This window comes from Sinohyriopsis cumingii, chromosome 7, assembly GCF_028554795.1.
Source record: "Sinohyriopsis cumingii isolate HCF-2022 chromosome 7, ASM2855479v2, whole genome shotgun sequence".
Classification (NCBI taxonomy): domain Eukaryota; kingdom Metazoa; phylum Mollusca; class Bivalvia; order Unionida; family Unionidae; genus Sinohyriopsis; species Sinohyriopsis cumingii.
This window is the reverse complement of record NC_142967.1, coordinates 26,454,763-26,478,614: the sequence shown is the minus strand read 5'-3', so window position 1 is coordinate 26,478,614 and position 23,852 is coordinate 26,454,763. Positions and strand designations below refer to the sequence as shown.

The window sequence follows — 23,852 nt, the reverse complement described above, 5'->3', positions numbered from 1 at the left end:
GGAGGAAGAGAAGGAGAAAGAGGAGGAGAAAAAAAAAGAATGTTGGAGAGAAAACACGAAGTTGGTGGAGGAAAAGGAGAAATTAGAAGAGAAAGAAGAAAAACCCCAAAGGTCTTTTTTCAGGGTCATTCCATGGTCTCAGAAAAGTTTACTCTCTTGCTAAAAATTTTTTAGTCGACTTTATATTTTATGTGTGATAGATTGATGTTCATAAATCTATGTATGTGTCATATGTCTATGTCTATGTATTTGTCCCCGCTGTCACTGTTTCGCTGGATTGACGTCAGCCACTTGCAATATTGTTGCCAATGTCCATTACCATGACGTAACCCCACCTGTTCCATTCCTATTGCCTCTATGCAGGCCCAAGTTTTTGTCACTATGTATGTATGTATGCATGTATGTATGTATGTATGTATGTATGTATGTATGTATGTATGTATGTATGTATGTATGTATGTATGTATGTATGAATGTATGTATCTATGTATGCATAAATTTTGGCGAATAACAAGTCGTACTCCAGCACTATTTTTAGTTTTATCTAAACTCTGTGTCTCCCTTGATATCCCCAGAAACGTCTGTTGCACAAAACAGGAAGCCAGCCAATAGATGAAAAGATATCGTTGACATCACGTGGCGGCATGTGATTAATCAGTCGGTTTATTGCGAGACGACCTTTTAAGAACGCCTTGTAATGCAGATGGATCTTACAATTCTGTGATATCTCTGGGACGTATCGTCGATACTAGCAAGTACTACTGGTATTATCCTTCGTATGGTTTCTTTACAAAAAAATTTGAGGAAGTGACTTGATTATGGGACTAATCAATGAACGTGGGTGTGAACTCAAGATTAAAATACGGAGTTAATATTTCATCTGATTATATTGTATACATCTTGTCATGCTAAAAGCACATTGATTATATGGGTCATTTTCAAGAAGAAATTAAAATTTCGATAGACTGCACCGATTGTCAAAGCATATGTCTGTAAATATGTAAATAAAGCTCGATGGCTTAAACATATTCTCTGCGCCATCTGTCAAAAAACTCGTGTTTACCCTTATTCGTCCAGTTCTTCCATTCAAATTTTGACACTAGTTCGTGTTTAGTATAATTTCAGATTCGTACAAATGTTGTGAAGACTGTAGAACATTTGCAAAAATCTCACTGTGAATGTTAAGAAAAAATCTCGAGTATAAATATGAGCTAATAGATTCAACTTTGAAATAACTTCAACTGCTCTCCTGTCGCAACGGCATAATGTATAATGTATTCTAATTTTTCTCTTGTTTGCATTTCTTAGAGTTCGACCAAGTCGTATCATATTTGTTCCCATGCATTTTAGACCGTTTTAGAATGTAAAGCACCGTTCCTAGGGTTTAACCATAAAACTAAAATTCTGTATTTTAAATAAATTAATCAGTACGTTTCATATGCTACTGTCAATCACGGACCAGTTGCTCTGTTGTAGACATGTCTTCGTGCTTTGCTACATCAATTCATAGTTGGTATCATTTGCAGGCTTATTTTGGGCATCTGCACAACATTTAGAAACGTTTAAAGTACATTTCATGGCAGAACTTATGGTCTGAAGCAGAACTATCAAATATATACCCCTCGATGTAAGTCACGCATTTCTCAATATGTTATCAAAGCACATCATATCCAGGTATGTACCACTCGATGTAAGTCACGCATTTCTCAATATGTTATCAAAGCACATCATTTCCAGGTGCATTTGAAAGACAAATACAATTTATGTAGATTGCAAAAAAATTTGTCAGGCTAATTTTAATTTTTAATAGATGCATCCATGGTTTAAAAGTGAATCTAAAATTGTATCATATTTAATAGTTCTATCTGAATACGCTTTTTCAAGTTCGGTTAAATCAAGTCATATTTAGTATTATTTATAAAGCTAAATAAATGTTTGTTTTTTTTTTGTTTGTTTTTTTTTGTTTTTTTTTTAAGGACTGCACAAAACTCGTGAAAGTTTAAAGTAAATTTATTGGCAGTTCCAGGGTCTAAACAACAGCATAAAGTTATCTCTTTGGAATAGCGTGGCCCACCTTCCTGCCAAAAATGTCAGCAATATACAAAACTACCTTAGTGCATGCGTTTCATCAAGCTTGATCAAGTCAAGTTATATGTGTAGACCTTTGAATCCTAAATGATTAAGACTGTAACATTTATTAAATCTCAGATTAAATTTAAGGCCAGTATTTTGGGTCTCAACATGAGTAAAATTCATAACTTTGAAATAATACCAAATTCCGTCTTCTTTCGTGACTGTTGAACAACCCAAGTTCTCACTTCTGTTTGCCTGTTGAACACATGTGTATTGTTGAAAAAAACTATGTATTCTGTTGTAACTTGAATATACGTCTATTGTTCAAATGACCCAAACTATTCCTTTCTTCTTGTCTGCTGAATATGTCTATTGTTCAAATGACCTAAAATCTCCCTCCTGTCGTGATTGTTGAATATGTCTGTTGTTCGAGTAACCCAAAATCTCCGTCCTGTCGTGATTGTTGAATATATGTCTGTTGTTCGAGTAACCCAAAATCTCCCTCCTGTCGTGACTGTTGAATATATGTCTGTTGTTCGAGTAACCCAAAATCTCCCTCCTATCGTGATTGTTGAATATGTCTGTTGTTCGAGTAACCCAAAATCTCCCTCCTGTCGTGATTGTTGAATAAATGTCTGTTGTTCGAGTAACCCAAAATATCCCTCCTGTCGTGATTGTTGAATATGTCTGTTGTTCGACTAACCCAAAATCTCCCTCCTGTCGTGATTGTTGAATATATGTCTGTTGTTCGAGTAACCCAAAATCTCCCTCCTGTCGTGATTGTTGAATATGTCTGTTGTTCGAGTAACCCAAAATCTTCCTCCTGTCGTGATTGTTGAATATATGTCTGTTGTTCGAGTAACCCAAAATCTCTCTCCTGTCGTGATTGTTGAATATATGTCTGTTGTTCGACTAACCCAAACTCTCCCTCCTGTCGTGATTGTTGAATATATGTCTGTTGTTCGAGTAACCCAAAATCTCCCTCCTGTCGTGATTGTTGAATATATGTCTGTTGTTCGAGTAACCCAAAATCTCCCTCCTGTCGTGACTGTTGAATATATGTCTGTTGTTCGATTAACCCAAAATCTCCCTCCTATCGTGATTGTTGAATATGTCTGTTGTTCGAGTAACCCAAAATCTCCCTCCTGTCGTGATTGTTGAATATATGTCTGTTGTTCGAGTAACCCAAAATCTCCCTCCTGTCGTGATTGTTGAATATATGTCTGTTGTTCGATTAACCCATAATCTCCCTCCTGTCGTGATTGTTGAATATATATCTGTTGTTCGAGTAACCCAAAATCTCCCTCCTATCGTGACTGTTGAATAGATGTCTGTTGTTCGAGTAACCCAAAATCTCCCTCCTGTCGTGATTGTTGAATATGTCTGTTGTTCAATATACCTAAAAGATCTTACTTCTATCGTGACTATTAAATATGTCGCAAAATGCGTCTTATTTGTATATTTTTGAAAGCTGCAGATACATTTCTGTCTTTTGCGGACCTCTCTTAAAGAAAATTTCTTATTTAAGAGCATTATTTTGGGCAAACTTAACAATAAAATATTAACGCTTTTATCATCGCTACCCTATCCAATGGTCCATTTTTTCCGATTCATGTGACTCTTCATTATTCATTCATCGATCTTAATTGGCTGTTATTCAAAAGCCTAATGAACATTTCATTGTTCAATGGTGTTATTATTTATTTTTAGATATTTTTCACAACACCTCTCCCATCTTTAATATTTTTTTAACATTATTTTGTTTTAAAATGTTTGTTTTTGTTTAGGTCATATATTATTCTTTTTTCTTTCTTAAACCACACGTAGATACGGCTTTATTTTAATTATCGTTTTCGGAAGACCAACATTCTGTAACAAATTACAGGAAGTGTGAAGCACTTCGTCACAGCATATCGAAACCAATCTCTCTCTCTCTCTCTCTCTCTCTCTCTCTCAATAATCGATAAAGTTTTCAGTTTATCAGATTATTGGATTTTTAATAATCTTCATCGGCATCCAACTCATCCCAAATTTCATGTGGTTTTTGCACACCGCTAAAGTCTTCACAACGTCTAAGTCATTGGTCAGTTTATAAAATCAAAGACTGACAAACAAATTTGAATTGTCTGGGCATTTCACTGACTTTTTATGTTAGCTGTGTCCAAAGTTTATTATTTGTGTAGGTGATGTTGCTTAATTATCTTGACGAGTTAGTTCACGATAAGAATCGAAGTGAAAACGTAGTGGCAAATCTGGCAATGGTAGCAAATTCGTATTCAGCAGGCGTTTACATCGTCGACCAACCATCACGTCCCTTATAGATGCCCTTGTTTGCAATGTAGCCAGGCATAATAAGAATGTCGTCAGCCAAACTATACATCTGCTAGCTCGTGTCCTTCTTTACAGGCATTATATAAAAGGCATTATATAAAATGCAGGACGTTGACTTCCACAAGCCTCAAGGTTTACATTTTCACATTAACGGGTCAATGGCATGCTCATATGACAGAAATAAGTTATAAAAAGCCCACGGGAAATAACTAATTTCCTAATATTGATTCAAGCAAGATCTAAACTCATTCGAAATAGTTTTTTGCTTTTACTTTTATCAGATCTATTTAGATTGCACTATTCTGTTTTAAATTACTGTATTATCTACAAGCAGGGGGAAATAGTGAAAGCACATTCAGTTTTAGATTATTGTATTATCTACGAGCAGGGGGGGGAAAGTGAAAATACATATTCTGTTTTAGATTACTGTATTATCTACGAGCAGGGGAAAAAAAGTGAAAATACAAGCTGCGGCAGAACAATTTGGCTGGATCTGATTTGGTTGAAAAACATCTTAAAGGAAACCTGATGATATATCCTAGCTACCAGACGCTATAAACATCAAAAATGGTATGTTTCTTCAGAATGGTTCATAGCATAGGAAATGTTATTTCCGTGCATTAGTTCTCAACAAAGTAAGCCAAATAACCATTTACCAACTAAGAAATAGTTTACTTTTAGTGAACAAATTGCATCAGTGTACATTGTACCAGCATTTGAAAGAGTGGAATCGTCCCCTTCCATGTCAAATATTGTCAAGTTTATATATTACACTCGTATCAAATACTACCCATCCCCTAACAAATTTATATATTACTCTCGTATCAAATATTACCTATCCCTTAACATGTTTATATATTGCTCTCGTATCAAATATTACCCATCCCTTAACATGTTAAAACATTACTGAAACTGAAGGAACACAGGCACTTGCCAAATTCAAATCCTCATACCAGACTCAGAATGAAATGTAGATCACCTAAGATCTTGCTTTTAATCATACTACAAGATTCATATATATATATATATATATATATATATATATATATATATATATATATATATATATATATATATATATATATATGTGTGTGTGTGTGTGTGTGTGTGTGTGTGTGTAGTCAGCCTAAGACTGTAGCTCATTATCTTTGTTCTGTAACAGGTACACCTCAATTGAGATTACAGCTAGTAAAATAAACCATTATTACAACATAGCTACATGTTACTCTTATGACCATTTTCGTACAGGTACGCTATAATAACACCCCATTTTCGTACAGGTACGCTATAATAACACCCCATTTTCGTACAGGTACGCTATAATAACACCCCATTGTCGTACAGGTACGCTATAATAACACCCCATTTTCGTACAGGTACGCTATAATAACACCCCATTTTCGTACAGGTACGCTATAATAACACCCTATTTTCGTACAGGTACGCTATAATAACACCCCATTTTCGTAACACCCTATTTTCGTACAGGTACGCTATAATAACACCCCATTTTCGTAACACCCTATTTTCGTACAGGTACGCTATAATAACACCCCATTTTCGTACAGGTACGCTATAATAACACCCCATTTTCGTATAGGTACGCTATAATAACACCCCATTTTCGTATAGGTACGCTATAATAACACCCCATTGTCGTATAGGTACGCTATAATAACACCCCATTGTCGTATAGGCACGCTATAATAACACCCCATTTTCGTATAGGTAAGCAATAATAACATCCAGTTTTAATATAGATAACGTACAACAGCACCTCATTTTCATACATGTAACGTATAATATCACCCCATGAAGTTCCAAGTGACGTCATAACATGCAACAAAAAGGCATAATGACCATGGCATAAAAATGTATTTCAGAGCTAATTCATAATACCATTCTCATAATAGCTAGTCAATAAAACCAACATTTTTTTCTGCCATGCCATAAATGGTATTTTACATTTGTATTCATTTCAAATGAAATGTATGAACCGCGTGGAAAAAATGCAGTCGTGAATAGAGCACTAGTGTATTTCTTATTGAAAAGTAGTTTCCTTCTGTCTTCTGAAGAAACCAGAAGTATTTTAGACGAGTCAACATAATCATATTAAGCAGAAAGAGATTTTAGGTTTGGTTAAATAATAAACGAAAAAATTTATATTCCAAAAACTTGCAGTTGATTTTGTCAAAAATGTTATTTTGACGTGATCCTAAACTAAATTTCATGTCACGTGCATGTTTATACTTTCTTGTTTTGACAAATATATTGTATACGTATATGAAGATATAGCTTCATTTAAAAAATGTATTCTTTTTGCTCTATCCTCAAATGATAATAAAATTAGTTCTATGTATTTTATATTGTATGGTTTTCATAGACTAAAAAGCCTTAACATCAATCCTACATACTGTAATATCCAGATCCAGGGATGCTTCTTTTATCTTCCTGGCATCATTACAATAAATCCGAATTCTTTCTTACTGGCATTACATGAAATGCGAATTCCTCCTTACTAGCAGCATAAACCAAATCTTGTAACTGCAACGCATTCCTCTCATTTTCTACAAATGTAATTACATTTGACTTTAGTGGCCATCTCTGCATAGAAGCGTGAGGTTTTGAGAGTTCGATATAAAAAAAAAGAATTTTTCAACATTACCTTCCCAACATTCATCAAATGAAAGTTTCTGATGAGAATGAGTGCCTCCCATATTTTTCTTATGTCAGCATTTTGAAGGCCTTTGTAATGGAATAGCGATATTTGGCTGCATGTCCAATTGTGTAAACTGACTGCTCAGTCAACGATCATAAAATTTGGGTAACTCGGTGATGAAAAGGATTAACATAATAGCTCTATCAAAATGAATTTTCTGTTAAGCTCATTGTAATATGTATGTATGTATGTATGTATGCATGCATGTACGTACGTATGTATGTATGCATGTATGTGTGTGTGTGTGTATGTGTGTATGTGTGTTCCCTGGATCATGGTTCCCACTACCATCTACACCACCGACAAAAATTATTGGGGATTCCGATAACTAACAAATAACTTAAGTCCCTGACAAAAGAAGCTATACATGCAGACAAAAAGTTTAAATACATTTTGCATCTTGTAAATATGCGTGTTGCCTTCTTTCAATCACTGCATATATAGATAACAACACGTACGCGTACAGGTCACATTGTTTTAATTTTTCCATTCTCTTAAAAAAATAAGTATTTAAGATACACACATAATAATAAGTTGTGCTATTTCATTTCATTATGTGTCCCTATTGTTTGTCATTTGTAATTTGTGTCTGCTATCTTGTAATGGTTCCTCGTATGTACTAATTATTAAAGTAAATCATGTCAGATCTTTAATGATTGCTGTGTATTTTATATTGTCATTGGGTATTTGGCTTTGCATTGCATATCGTTATTACTGTGTATTTGGTATTGTCATTGGTTATTCGACTATGCATTGTATATAATGATTGCTGTGTATTTGGTATTGTCATTGGTTATTTGACTTTGCATTGCATATTATTATTACTGTGTATTTGGTACTGTCGTTGGGTATTTGACTGCATTGCATATCATGATTACTATGTATTTGATAGTGGCATCGGGTTTTTGGCATTGTATTGTATATAATGATTACTGTGTATTTGGTACTGTCATTGGATATTTGGCTTTGCATTGCACATAATGATTACTGTTTATTTCATATTGTCATTGGGTGTTCGGCTTTGCATTGCATATAATGATTACTGTGTATTTGATATTGTCATTGGGTGTTCGGCTTTGCATTGCATATCGTGATAATGTGTAGTTGGTACTGTCATTGGATATTTTGCTTTGCATTGTATATCATTATTACTGTGTATTTGGTACTGTCATTGAGTATTTTGCATTGCATTGCATATCATGATTACTGTGTATTTCATATTGTCATTGGTTATTTGACTTTGCATTGTATATCATGATTGCTGTGTATTTGGTATTGTCATTGGGTATTCGTCTTTGCATTGCATATCATTATTACTGTGTATTTGATGCTGTTATTGAGTATTTTGCTTTGTACTCTATATAATTAATGATTACTATCTATTTGATATTGTCATTGTATGCTCGGCTTTGCATTGCATATCATGATTAATGTGTATTTGTTACTGTCGTTGGTTATTTGACTTTGCATTGTATATAATGATTACTGTTTATTTGGTATTGTCATTGTAAGGTCGACTTTGCATCGCATATCATGCTTACTGTGTATTTTATATTGTCTTTTGGTATTTGGCTTTGCATCGAATGAAATGATTAATGTGTAATTTATAGTAAATTTATGCATAAAATAATAATTTAAAGAAAACTAATAAAGCTATGTTGTAAAATGCCGCATTTTTATAAAATCAAAATTGTATATATAGTCCATGGCATACATTGGACAAATTCCGCTAGCGAGTAGTAACAACATTCGCACGTGGCGGACAAATTGATTGAGCGGTAATGAAGAGAGGTGGGACCGCCTCTTTTTTTATTTTATAGCGTAGCTGATTACAAAGAGCGTGCATTAGATAAAGACAGGTAAATAGTGGTGATACGTTGGGGCACTGTTATACTTTCAAGGGCGAACATGGGCTGAAGACAACCTCAGCTGTTGTGGATTTCTTATTAATCATACAACATGGACACGTAAAATTAATCTACGTCACTTATGCTTTTAAAATTAAAAATGCTGTAAATGCTAGGCCGAGTACTGCATCGTTTCAAAATCAGAATGCAAATAGCGTATAACATAAATATCGCCTATCGTATTCGACATAACATGACGTCGGCTTCTTCTGTTTACAATGGTCATGTTATCAAATCTCGCGTTCCAACTTTCGACTGAAATCAATTGACCCATGGATGTCGTCTATCTACAGTGGATTAATTCGTACGCATGTGAAAAATAACCGGGCTCCTGACGGAAAAATTGTATGCTTCATAATGCTATGTAACTTCGATGTGATCTAGTTTTACTAGCTCCCAACGATGTTCAGAATCACTATATTTCAAGTCGCAGAACTGTGGGGGTTTCGTGCAATCCGTATGTTGCTGTCAGTGGTGTCATTGCCTCGGATGACAGTATTGGTATACTCGCAGTGGGAGACCAAGTCATCGGGACCGACGGGTCTGCAAGGAATCAGGAGATTCCCGAAGGATCCTTTGGCAGACGGGAAGAAATTGGCCATTTGTGGTTGCACTTTGACCATTCGACCAGAGCTGTGGAACCGGAAATACCTTGTGCTTGTCGACTAGATGCCACGACACAGACCTGTTCCAATTAATATTATTTCGTAGCACTTATGAACGAAATCAATAATTCAATATCTAAACGAGAGAAATCAATAATTCTATATCTTTAGGAGTGAAATAAAAGTTCAATATCAAAATGACTGAAATCAGTAATTCAATATCTATGGGAGTGAAATAAAAAATTAAATTTATATAGGAGTGAAATCAATATATCAATATCTATAGGAGTGAAATCAATACTTTAATATCAGTAGGAAAGAAATCAATAATTCAATATCGAGTGAGTGAAATCAATAATTCAATATCTATGGAGTAAAATTAATAATTCAATATCTATATGAATGATATAAATAATCAAGTATATATAAGAGTGGAATCAATAATTCAATATCTATAGGAGTGAAATCAATAATTCAGTATCTATAGGAACGAAATCAATAATGCAATATCTGTAGGAGTTAAATCAATAATGCAATATCTGTAGGAGTTAAATCAATAATTCAATATATATATGAGTGGAATCAATACTTTAATATCTATAGGAGTGGAATCAATAATTCAATATCTATAGGAGTGAAATCAATAATTCAGTATCTATAGGAACGAAATTAGAATACAATATCTGTAGGAGTGAAATCAATATTTCAATATCCGTAGGAGTGAAATAAATAATTCATTATCTATAAAAGTGAAGTCAATAATTCATTATCGATATGAATGAAATCAATAATCAGTGTCTATAGGAGTGAAATCAATAATTCAATATCTATAGGAGTGAAATCAGTAATTCAATATCTAAGTTAGTGAAATCAATAATTCAATATCTATAGGAATAAAATCAATAATTCATTAACTATATGAGTGAAATAAATAGTTCAATATCTATGGGAGTAAAATCAATTACTATATATATATATATATATATATATATATATATATATATATATATATACGAGTGAAATCAATAATTTAATAACTATAGAAGTGAAATCAATAGCACAAAATATGTAGGAGTGAAATCAATAATTCAAAATATATAGGAGCAAAATCAATAATTCAATATCTATATTTATGAAATCAATAATTCAATATCTATAGGAGTGAAGTTAATATGCAGTATCTTCATGAGTGAAATCCTTATATTAATATCTATAGGAGTGAGATCAATAATTCAATATCTATATGTGTGAAATCAATACTTCAATATATATATGAATTAAATCAATAATTCAATAGCGATATTAGTGATATCAATAAGTAAATATCTATCGGAGTGAAATCTATAACTCAATATATATAGGAGTGAAATAAAAAATACAATATCTATAGGAGTGAGAAAACAAAGCGTACAATATATATACATACATATATATATATATATATATATATATATATATATATATATATATATATATATATATATATATATATATATATATATATATATATATATATATATATACATATATATAGGAGTAAAATCGATAATTCAATATCTATATAAATGAAATCAATAATTCAATATATATATATATATATATATATATATATATATATATATATATATATATATATATATATGATTGAAATGAATAGCTCAATATCTATAGAAGTGAAGTTAATAATGCAATATCTTTATGAGTGAACTCAATAATTCAATATCTATAGGAGTAAAATCAATGATTAAATATATATATATATATATATATATATATATATATATATATATATATATATATATATATATATATATATATATATATATATATATAGGAGTGAAATCAATAATTGCATGCGTCGTAATTGTAGATGAAATAAAATGTTCCTATTTTTGTACCAGTTCTAGACATGGATAACCTTGTTGACAGCATCATATCCTGTTCATATTTGTAAATAAATTCAATACATTGCTCGTGTTGATCGATCCGTATATCAATCGTATTTGCTGACAAGTTCCTTGTGTTGATTTTCGTTGGATTACTCATTGAACTTACAGTTTCTGACTAATTCCAGTTATGAATGTTATCATTTCCTTGCATGAGTAATTGAAGCTGATGTACTTCATTGTGTTGAATCCATTGTTGGACGTTATACGCACTAGTAGGGTGTTACATTCATTAATCGTTAAAATACAGTATAAATATATTTCAGCCAGGAAATTTCTTTCAGTGTCTTTGATAAATCTATTTCCAACCCGACTTTACCCTGTTACATAGCGACCTCCCGTATCAGAGGCGGACGTTTTAACCACTTCCGCCACCGTAGCGGTCAAACTGAATATAAAGTATCTATATCCCCATGGGAGTTTGTCAAATACAATAATAAAAACAATTTGTGATACAGTTATTGCGCATGTGTCTTAAGGTTAAATGTTAAAGATTGAAAGCACATTTAAAACTCTCTAGACTATTATACAGCACTCCCTTACTACATAGCCCATCATTACAATACTATTTCATTTTATAAGACTTAATCTCTATTTATTATGTGATAGCCAACGTAACTAGATAGCCCATGATTACAACACAATTTCCTGTTATAAGACTTAATCTTTCTTTATAATGTAATAGACAACTCGTATGTATAATGTACTCTATTATAAAATGGTCTCACTATAACGCCGTATACTCCAGAAATGACAACATTATCACGTGACCGACTAAACCATTATCAATTGAGAGAGTGCTTTATGTAGGTGGAAACAGATTTGATATCGACCTTCCTCACTTATTAACACCGTTGATTAAGAGGTCGCAATTTGCTAATGAAATGCATCAAGTAAATATTATTTTCAGTTGTGAGACTTTTTGGGGGTTTTCTTATTAAATAAGATTAGTACCTGAAAAAGCCGACAACAAGTGTTAAAAGGTACATTTATCATTTAAGTTAAACAAATTTCAATTTACATTTATGTTGCCAGTTGAAAAAAGGGTATCTAATTGGGATATTTAGCATTAACTGCCTTTGTTCTTTGCAACTACTTAGGAGACAAATTTATTTTCGGTCGGTAGAACAACCACGTTAAATGCAGAATCTATCAGGAAATGTGTTTAAAGAAGTGACTTAGAGACAAACTGTTGATACATCAAATGGAGTCAAATCCAATACCCCTTGTGCCCTAACCAGAGACATGACTGAATGCAGGAATGCTACAGGTGTAATAGAATATATAATGTTTCTCTAGTTCATATTCCAAAATAATCTGAACAAAAAATATTCACTAAAATATAAGTGAGAGATCCAATGACCCCATGTAAGGGCACATCCTGTGAGCGGGAGTAGTACATGACAATGATACTCATGTGATCATGTTCCAAACATACACTAATGGTGTAAGACGTTTCTGAAATAAAAGACAAAAGCAATTAAAGGTGCTCTGCCTCTTGATTTCGTTTGCTCCACTCATACATTTAAAGGTACCAAACCTGTGTCAAAAGTGATTTAGGGATTAAGAAATTATTAGAATATAATAAATCCCAAATGTGAAGTGAATTGGGTGAGAGAGTATTAAGATACTAAAATATACTTAACCAGAAACTCTCCTACAGTACTGCATATCTAGACTCTGGGCAAAACCTAACAGAAACACAACCCAAGGTATAACAGAAATGCAGGAAGGATGAGTAATCCTTGTTGTCTGAGGTACTCTACTACCGACATGTTTTCCGTGCAGATCATAACCAAATGACTCCTTTTTTTAGCTGATACATCCCAGCTAGGATGACAATTCCGCCCTAATTTCCAAATTGTGTACGTGAAGTGTAGTTTCAACCCGGGACCATAAACCGCAAAGAACTATCACTTCTAACATAAATCGAGAGGCAAACTTGAATCTGACGCGTCTGTATACCGAGTAGAGTGGGTAACAGGGCGTACATTATAATTCTGAAGCGAAACCGGTCACGATCGGTCCGTCACCTCCAGTGGAGATGAAATTCTGACCCCAGAAGAATCTAAGTCGGCAGTGGATTTCTGTGCAGTTTTCTGTTCGCCAGAAGGAATAATTTGAGAAGGCACAAATATAGCCTTACAGGAGAGCCGGACTGCTGCTGGGTCAAAGGTCCCCGTTATGGACAGATATAGGCAAGCCGGCAACAAGTTCTTGACCTGAAACGCCACCAGAGAGCCCAGATTTTGTATATCATATCATATCCTGTGTAAAATGAATTCGCCCAAAGTTGGTGAGGAAATTTATCTCCAAGTAAACGAAATCCCAAGAAAGGATTAGCTCCAGTTTCTCTAGGTTCGAAATGAGTCCTAGCCAGGTTACTGTGAATCATCCGCGAGAGGACTCTTTGATGCCATTCTACATTAAACAGAGACGAAAGTCGCCCCCTCCTTTATCGTTTGGTTCCACTTGAGCAAACATGTAGATTAAAGGACCTGACACATTTAATCTTCTGTAAGGCAAAGGATAGGGATCCATGGCGCTGTTAATGGAAGGAAGGCTCTCTTCTGTTATGTATATTTAATTTGCATTATTTCTTGGCCTTTCTTAATCATGCTATCTCATATACATCTTTATTTTGTACGCGACCTTGTACAAAAACATCTTAATGATGTATCTGACTAGTGCCATTTATTTTGTAAACAACATAATAGCCAATATTTCTCTCTGAGAATATATAAGATATTCAGATCATTATTTATAGTAAACATGCATTTTTAATTTGGGCTAAAGATACAGTCTTGATTTTTAGCTTTGAAACATCCAGAATGGAATTTGTTTTAAAAAGTTAAAAGCGTATTTTCAGAAAATAGTATTTGCAAGGCAGGTAAAGTAGAGGGATATATAATATTATTTACCTAAGAACTGCTCATTCTTGCTTAACAGCTGAAGCAGAATCAGTCATATTGTTGACTTCAGTTTTTAATTTTGGTGGAATTATTTATCCAAATTATTATTCACAGGTATTGCAAAGTGCTCAATAAATTTCTTGGACTGAAACATTAATTCGGCATTATAGTGAATGCATGATACATAAAAATACTGTTAGCCCGTCACGACACGTCATTAAAACATTAGCATGTTCGAAATTACAAGCACATCAACAGATTTAGTATCGGAATTTATTTGGAATACCGCTGGAATTCAATTGGTATGTTACACATCTTTACTTGTGATAGAACTTTTAGGACTATTTGGGATTGAATTCACAATTCTGTAAGTTCTTTTTAAATTTTCACTTTTGTATTATAGGCAAATAGATTATTTGCTGAATTGTGCAAAATTTGTTGGTTTTCACTCTTTTCTGTTATTTAGTTTAAGACCATCGAGTCGTAACACTTCCCTGGAATAGATATTCCCGCAGGGATTGAAAGAGAAAATTAGACTGGGGGATGCTTTTTCGATCTCTTTCCCTAATCAGACTAGTATGCACCGCCTGCTTATCCCCAACAGAATTGATTGCCCTCTATCACATATTTTGGGCCTCCGCCCACCCGCACCCCCTTCCTTGCTAGAGCACTGCGATACTGAAACTCTTTAGAGGCATCCCTTCGCTCTACACCGCGAGCAACAGATTCAAGAACTCTCCTAACAGAGAGTAGAGCCTACCATGATATAGTTTTGCGTCTCATCAGGTGATTTACGTCTATCGACTTCGTCAGATACAGATTTTATACCTTTCTCGAATCGAAGAGTGCCTACCCTGTTGGAACTATACGATTCTCGAGGAGCAATACGTTTATCAACTTCAGAAGAGACAGATCCCATAATCCCTGAGACCGATGGATGATTTTTCCCATACTCTCCTGGGACCAAGGATATTTTTAAAATCCTATGATCTTTTTGATAGTTAAGTTTAGAAGGAGGAAGGGCGTTTCTACTTAACCTGATAGGTGCGCTGACGTTTGGCCATGACCCTAATATTGTCCAGCCGTACACAATGGAACGGGCAACCGTCCGTTCCTATGAATACTTTTCCTCACATTTTGCAACATTTCTGTAAAGACAAGTTTGTACTCCAGAAGTTAGTACTGCCCTAAACTATATGCAAATATTAAATTTTAAAGTATTTTAAAAAAATTATTTTAATGCAAAATTTAAATTAGTAATGCCTAAGCACGTCTTATTCATAAATAAACTGACAAAGCAGTGCAATAAAATGTTTCATTGCAGTAACTGAGCATACTGCCTAAACAAGTACGTATTAAATAAACAATGTCCACAACGGATGGACAAAACAATTAAGGGTTCTACCTAAGAAAGTGCAATAAATTGTTAAGTCCCATAATTTTTTAACAAAGTGGAATTAAGATTCCGGACTCACAAATGGGTAGTAATACTTAGCTAGGCAAACTTGTAATCGTGATCCTCAAAGCTTGTACTACAATGAAATTCCAACTACAACACTACAGGAATTCTAACAGAGGTAAAAGAAAGGGAAAAAGAAGAGAAGAGCGCAGTTATATGAACACGACGCAATAAAGTCCCATAAGTTATCAAGACATTTAAATTCATAGACAAATAATGCAAGGAATGGGGGAAAATCACTCGATTAAACGAAACATTATAATAATTTGCCGAAAAGTTATTTAAACACGTAAATGAGAACAATTAACAGAGAGAGACTTTAACAAATATAAGCGTAAGCAGCATCCAAGGAAAGCAGGATGAGTATCTCCTTGGAGCCGATGATGTGGTAGTCGGTCTGATTCTTGGTTCTCTCTGTTCTAAATTTTTAGAGTGTTCCACATAATGAGAGTTTGAAATTATGGACTTCGATGAAGGGACTTTGGGTCTCGCAAAGTAAGCAAGGCAATAGTGGCAGTTTTTGTAGATTTGCCTTTACAATAAGTATTGACTCTATCGCTCTATCCAGAAACATGAGACGGGTGGTACTAAGACACTCTATGTCCCTATCCTAGGACATGAGACGGGTGGTACTAAGACACTCTATGTCCCTATCCTAGGACATGAGACGAACGGTACTTAGACACTCTATGCCCCTATCCTAGGATTATAGACGAGTGCTACTGAGACATTCTATGCCCCTATTCTAGGACATGAGACAAGTGGTACTTAGACACTCTATGTCCCTATAATAGGACATGAGACGAGTGGTACTTAGACACTCTATGTCCCTATCCTAGAACATGAGACGAACGGTACTTAGACACTCTATGACCCTACCCTAGGACATGAGACGAGTGGTACTTAGACACTCTATGTCCCTATCCTAGGACATGAGACGAACGGTACTTAGACACTCTATGGCCCTATCCTAGGACATGAGACGAACGGTACTTAGACACTATATGGCCCTATCCTAGGATTATAGACGAGTGCTACTGAGACACTCTATGCCCCTATTCTAGGACATGAGACAAGTGGTACTGAGACAGTGAAGTTATTCGATGCTGACGATTTCCAAATAATATTTAAATGAAGTAAACAGTTGGGGGAAAAATAAGTGTCCAATGTACATTTTTCACAAGTTTCCCTCGAAGTGATCAACGCCCTACAGGCCGAAAAGGCTTTCGAGAAAGTGAAGATAAGACCATTTCTTCCTTTAACTGCCAAGTTTTGGATCCCATTTCTGCCATAATTTCAGCAATAATTTGTTTTTCAAACTGGCTGTTGCGGTCGATGTATTGGATAACAGATTTGCATCATTTCAATCAGGACCAATATGACATCATTTAAGCACAACAATTACCATAAACAGTCTTGTGGGGAAACCACGTGCTGATGTTTGGAATAATAATGATTAAACTATTATTTTAAAGATGGCTGCCATGGTGGCTAGCTTGGACATCAGTTCGGCACCATCCTCAATTTAGGACCAACGACACATCATAAAAAGTGATTTGAAAGCACAATATCGATATTCAGGGGAAGCGGCAATAACAAGATTTTCTATATGGCAAAATTGGAAGTCAGATGTGCACCTCTAGACAGCATATGAGTTATTTTCAGTGAAAGCCCTATGTTGATATGACCGTTCATTGATGAATCATGATTATGGGGGCGCTCATCAATTATTATGTACCTTTGAGAGAGTGATGTATGTAAGGTGAAGTTGTTCGCATTTAAAACATACACAATGGAGAGAATGTTGGCATACATCTATGCTACATTAATGTAATGCAGATGATATTTCTTTGGATATTGTAGTTTTGGAAATTGTACATGATTTAAGCACAATGCTAACTAAAATTATTGCTCCCTTGTGCTAAAAAAATCAACCTGAATTAGTCTAAAGTACACTATCCATAGCAGCTATTAAAATAGGGAAAATGAATTTTGCCAGACTAGACAATACCAGCTTCTGAAAGTGCAATGAATGAATTACCAAATATATAAAATGTAAAAAAGTTATCGGCTCTTTTCTTTTATACAATTTACCTCTGAAGTTCAGGAAGTGAAAATGACCAAGTAGAGCTAGCACTTTTTTGAAAGGTGCACATCTGGAGTAAGGCCAAGCTGTATACTCTATAACCCATATTACACCCATCAATCATACATCAAAATAAAGGGAATTAAAGGTTCTTTGAATTATATCTAAGATATTTAAGGTCTTTTTTAGATAGCCAGTATAACCAGTGCGGATAGCAGGGGAAATTCTTTTTCTTTAAAATTCTAACCCTATGCAAAATACGAAACTGTAGAGCGCCACCTTAAAGCAAATATAAAAATGTATGCATTGTTATGTTAAAACCACATGTTGATATTACCATCTATTCAGCAGGCTTTCAGATAAGGTGTTCAAGATTTACATTCAAGTGGCACCATTTTTCTTTAGGACAGGCTATGAACATGGCTATAGTTATGTTCAGGAAGCGCAGCGATAACACAATGTTCAAAGCGGCATATGTGACTGTCATATTGGACAACAGACTGCACCATTTTCATTTAGGAATAACTGATACTACAAGAAGCATTTCATTGAAACTCCATATTCTAATAAATATCGATAATAAGATTTTTAAGTCAGATTTTCATACTTGATGTTCAGCCTGCACTATTTAGAACCAACTAAACCAAGGGATAAACGTTCATGTCAAAGTTTTATGGCAATCCTCCAAGTAGCGTAGGAGTAGCAATAACAAACGTGCACAGACGGACGAACAATCCCATACGCTTATCTGATCTATGACCAGTGGAGCTACTAAAAAAAACATAAACCAAATTTTCATAGTGTTCGCAATACAATGCTTGACCACATGGCATCTTCCATGGATAATCATGATACTAAGAAAAGAGAAATATGGCGCCACCCATGAGCAGGGGTGGTAAGATATATGTAAACTTACTCAAAAGCTCTACGATTCTTTTACCGAACAATCGTACCATATGACATAATCCAGACGCAGGAGTAGTATTGACTGAATGGAAATTATGTGATGATGCTTTTTTCCAAATATGCAGTGAATTGGTAAGCGGATACTGATATAAAAATGCTGATAAAACCTTTAACTAAAATTGTGTACAGACGCGCACACAAACACCCAGACAAGAACAACCCAAAACACTATATGCCTCTGGAGCACGGGAAATTCAGTGCAATATCTCCATTAATTTTGCCTTTTCTTCTCAAAGTTCTGTGTGCCACTGTTTGTGTCTCACTGGAAAACGTACAATATATTGTAAGTGCAGCATTTTTCATGGACATACAAATGCCCAACTTAATAGTTGTTGCAAAGAATTCGTTTTTTTTAATGGTTTTTAAGTATGGCCGACACAAATGAGGACAAGCTGAGCCTCAGTATAATATTTTACTAAATTTCCTCATGGCTGTAACTTGATTTCAGAATCAATAAAAACTGAAATGTGTTTTTTTTTTGTATATGATGAGAGATGGACATTAACTGTAACATATATCTGCAGTAACTATCAAAAAATTGTCTACCATTTCAAAAAAAGCAACGCAAGGAAATCCAGTGTGTAAGATTATAATGCCAGCATTGAAAGCCTCAAATAATCTTGATACTGAAAAAGATCATCGGAGTTAACTTTGCCAAAACATACTCACTCTCCTTCACCCCCCCCCATCCACACCCACACCCCCCACACACACATCAGTATTCTGTTTGCGATTTCTTTACATACAAAACACCAGCCACGAATCTTTAAGCATTTTTACCAATTTTCTTAATTAAAGAAACTTGCCGCAGAATTTTTTTTCTGAGAAAAAAGGACAAACTATTCAAGTTGTTTGATTAATTTGAGTCATAGTTAACACTATTCCGTTTTATGGGAGTTCACCAGTTGTGAGACAGGGGATGGTGTGACTCCGTGAGTCGAAAGGGGATTGTGTGACTCCGTGAGTCGAAAGGGGATGGTGTGACTCCGTGACTCGAAAGGGGATCATCATAGAAGGATTATCTTTCGTCAGACAATATTTTACTGATCCTGTTGATGGTTTTGGATTCATTGTTGTAGAAATGGTTTCAAAGTGTACATCTGCGACCCTGGCTGTTAGTGAACATTGTTTTGTGCTACCTTAATAAAAGCCATCATATTGTTAAGTGACAATACACTCTCAAAGCTGAGTGTCCCCATCATAAACAAAGAGTTATAGCTACAAATACAAGTAATTTGGGACAATGTTTATCATATCGTCAGTGTCCAATTATTATAATGAGCTTTAACATTATGGAACTTGCCCAAATAATATTTTAAAAGCAAAGTGCATCATTGCGTTAAATACGGCATATTCCAGTACTGATGTAACTTAGACGACTTAACATAAGATAAAACCGTGTTAAATAATTTGTTAAAACAACCCATTCCCTTTAACTTTGTGTCATAATATTAGTGTATATTAGCACCTATTCAGCTATCAAACATCTGTGCCTATTCAAACAAAATTATGAAATTTACTCAAAAATTCAGTATTTTTGCTAAAAGATAAAGGATATCAGTAATATATGATCCCATACAGTTCCTATACCATATTTACTGATGTAGGATGAAGTTTTGAGTTTTACATGGATATACATATAAGATTCCTAATTAACATTGGTCTTACCTGTTAAGTGTAAAGATTTTTGCCCATGGATCAATCTGGCATCCTTCTGGTCAAGAAAGCTTCGAGTTGTCAATTATTCGTTGCATCGATCCTTGTTTTCCAGAAAAAGCAGTCAGGTATCGTTGGCATTGATCCTTACGCTCAAGAAATTTCCAGCTGTCAGTGTTTTGCATCGGTCAGTGTTCTCCAGAAAACCTCATGCAGTCATTTGTCACTGTCATGGGTTATTATGCTCAGAAAACTTCGAGCCGTCAATTATTACCGACTGAATATCAAATATTGCTTGTCAATGTGCCCTTTTCATGACATCGAGTCCTTATCACATATTGTTTTGTTTTGTTTTTTGTCAGTCACTAACTCACATATGATTAAAAGTTTCCGGACAATAAGACAATCCAATTCTAACAGTATTTACCATGTTATGTTTGGCAGAGTGAATAAGAAGAAACTGTATAGGACAGATAAAGCACGGATCATTGAGAATCTAATTTCTATCAAGTGTAATAAACAAATTCCATCGTAAACGTCTTTGGTATACTTATTTGAGTCTCTTGATCTAAACAAATGATTGTATCATAAACGTGATCTGAGCATCCCGCCAGAGAACTGTGTGAATAAGTTCATATATAACCAGACAGATCTACTGCTGTTGCAATCAGAGTGGCATAACGGTTTGGTCTCTTATATCTATAACATTAACTGACAGCAAAGCGTATGTTAAGATTCTACCAGTGAAAGCAAGATCAATACATGCGATTTCCAAATGCCTGGTGAATGCAAATCAGCACACAGTGGCAGGCAATGATGAAATGAAGCAGAATACAGAGATTCTTAAACACCAGAGGACAGGGCAAGAGGTTGTTATTACCATTATCATCGAAAGAACAAATAACAGTGAAATGGAACAAGTGTGTGTGTGTGTGTGTGTGTGTGTGTGTGTGTGTGTGTGTGTGTATGAGAGAGAGAGAGAGAGAGAGAGAGAGAGAGATTAATCAGCTAATGGGTGCATGGATGGTTTGGTTTGTAAGATATCCTATACAATTTCTAAGATATCTTACAAAAATAATGATATTTTGCGAAGCTTATGCCTTAAACGATATCTTTCATAGTTTGTGTGATATTTAATGTTTGGGAAAAAACAGCAATTTTGCTTGCCATAAAGTTATTCAAATATCGTATAAACTATATAAGTTATTTTTGCTACAAATTATATCACCCGCCCACCCCAGAAACCTTATTTATTATTATTATTTTAATTCTTTTTACTAGTTGTCTATTTGCATGACCCGCTATTCAAAGGATTAATTTCTCGTGCAAAATTGCAAATATTACAGAACTGCTGGTGAAATATTTGTATTCTTCATCGACTTTTCCTTTCAACTTATCCCACTCCGTCGATCAATATTTAAGGTAAGTACAATTCTCTCTCTCTCTCTCTCTCTCTCTCCTTCGAATCACGGTGAAAGTGATCTGTACTCTGTTTGTGCTATTTTATTTTATTTGGCAATCATTGATAATTATATCTTTTCCAAGAGATATAGGTGACCAAAAAAGAACCGTTGGGTGTTTAGTTTTGGAACAAAAATCACCTCCAACCCCCCGGGGCCCCGAGTGGCCGAGTGGTCTAAAGCGCTCTTCGTTACGGATCACTGCCATCTCACCTCTGTCTGCGGCGGTTCGAGTCTAAGATTCAGCCAATGTGGGTATGTGAGAAAGCTTGCCAGTAGCTTCTCGTGGGTCGGTGGTTCTTTCCGGGGTTTTCCCGGGTTCTTCCTCCACCATTAATACTGGCCGCCATGTATAGCCTATCGTGTACTGAAAAATGGCGTTAAACCCCACAACAACAACAACCTCCAACCCCCAAAACAAAACAAACAAACACACAAGAATCGTCTGCTTTGATTGTCTGAATCACTTTTCCACAGCCAAATCCTACTGGTCATCCTTTTGCTGTTGCTTTCTTCTCCAATGGAATTCCCGAGGCCTTCTTCCCCAATTGAAATCCCGAGGTCTTTATTTCGACATGACTCGACATATTGAAGCTTTGTCCTCCTGAACGAACTCTAAAGTTTCTGATTCAAATACAAATACATTATTTCACGGCCCCAAGGGATTATAGATACATTAATATATTAATTAAGCTGTTCTCGCAAAAAAATTAGTGTCGTTATTATTATTATTATTATTATTATTATTATTATTATTATTTGACATAATTCATTTCACATAACCTTTTTTGCGATTATCAAACTTTAATAATATCTTTTCTGTTTCATTATTTTACATGAGACGAAAGTCGCAGTTGAACACTTTTTTTAATGTGTAACCTCTCCCACAGTTCATAACACTACATATCGCGCATTTCAAAACAGCTTATGTCCATGATGTAATAATGTAATGATCACGTCATTTTGAACCACGAATACTCTGGTGGTTTAGTGGTTAGAGCATCCGCCCCTGATGCGGGAGATCGCGGGTTCGAATCCCGGCAGAGTCATACCAAAGACTCATATTTAAAAGAATGATACTACAGTTGCCTCGCTATGCGCTCAGCATTAACAGTTTAGTGTTAGAACTGGTCGGCCTAGTTTCAGGGTGGAAGGGTGGGACATTATGTGGCATGATGCCTTAAGCTAGACATCACTATAAACTGCCACACTGGATATCGTAGCAACATGACTGAAAAATTTATAAAGCTACGTTAACAAGCCATAACACACACACACACACACACACACACACACACGAACGCAGTAAGCGTTGATTTGACAAAAGAAGACTGGCTTAATTACTACAGGGGCGGTTGTGGAGGTGGCACAAATAGGAACTTCATTAACATACATACATACATACATACATACATACATACATGCATACATACATACATACATACATACATACACACACACACACACACACAAGACACACACACACACATACACACACATACATACATACACACACAAACAAGACACACACACATACATACATACATACATACACACACACACAATACACACACATACATACATACATACATACACACACACACACACAAGACACACACACATACACACACATACATACATACATACATACATCCATACATACATACATACACACACACAAAGATACACACACACACACACATATACATACATACATACATACATACATACA

General features: G+C 34.9%; 1 protein-coding gene across 1 annotated transcript in view; it reads right to left on the bottom strand.

The window, feature by feature from the left end:
* Positions 1-21,241, bottom strand: part of LOC149794929 (serine/threonine-protein kinase 32B-like) — a 247,876-nt gene extending 226,635 nt beyond the window's left edge. Inside the window, exon 1 of the mRNA XM_089964571.1 lies at positions 20,673-21,241. The gene's annotated coding sequence lies outside the window, so the exon portion shown is untranslated. The remainder of the gene's footprint in view (positions 1-20,672) is intronic.
* Positions 21,242-23,852: the final 2,611 nt, after the last annotated feature.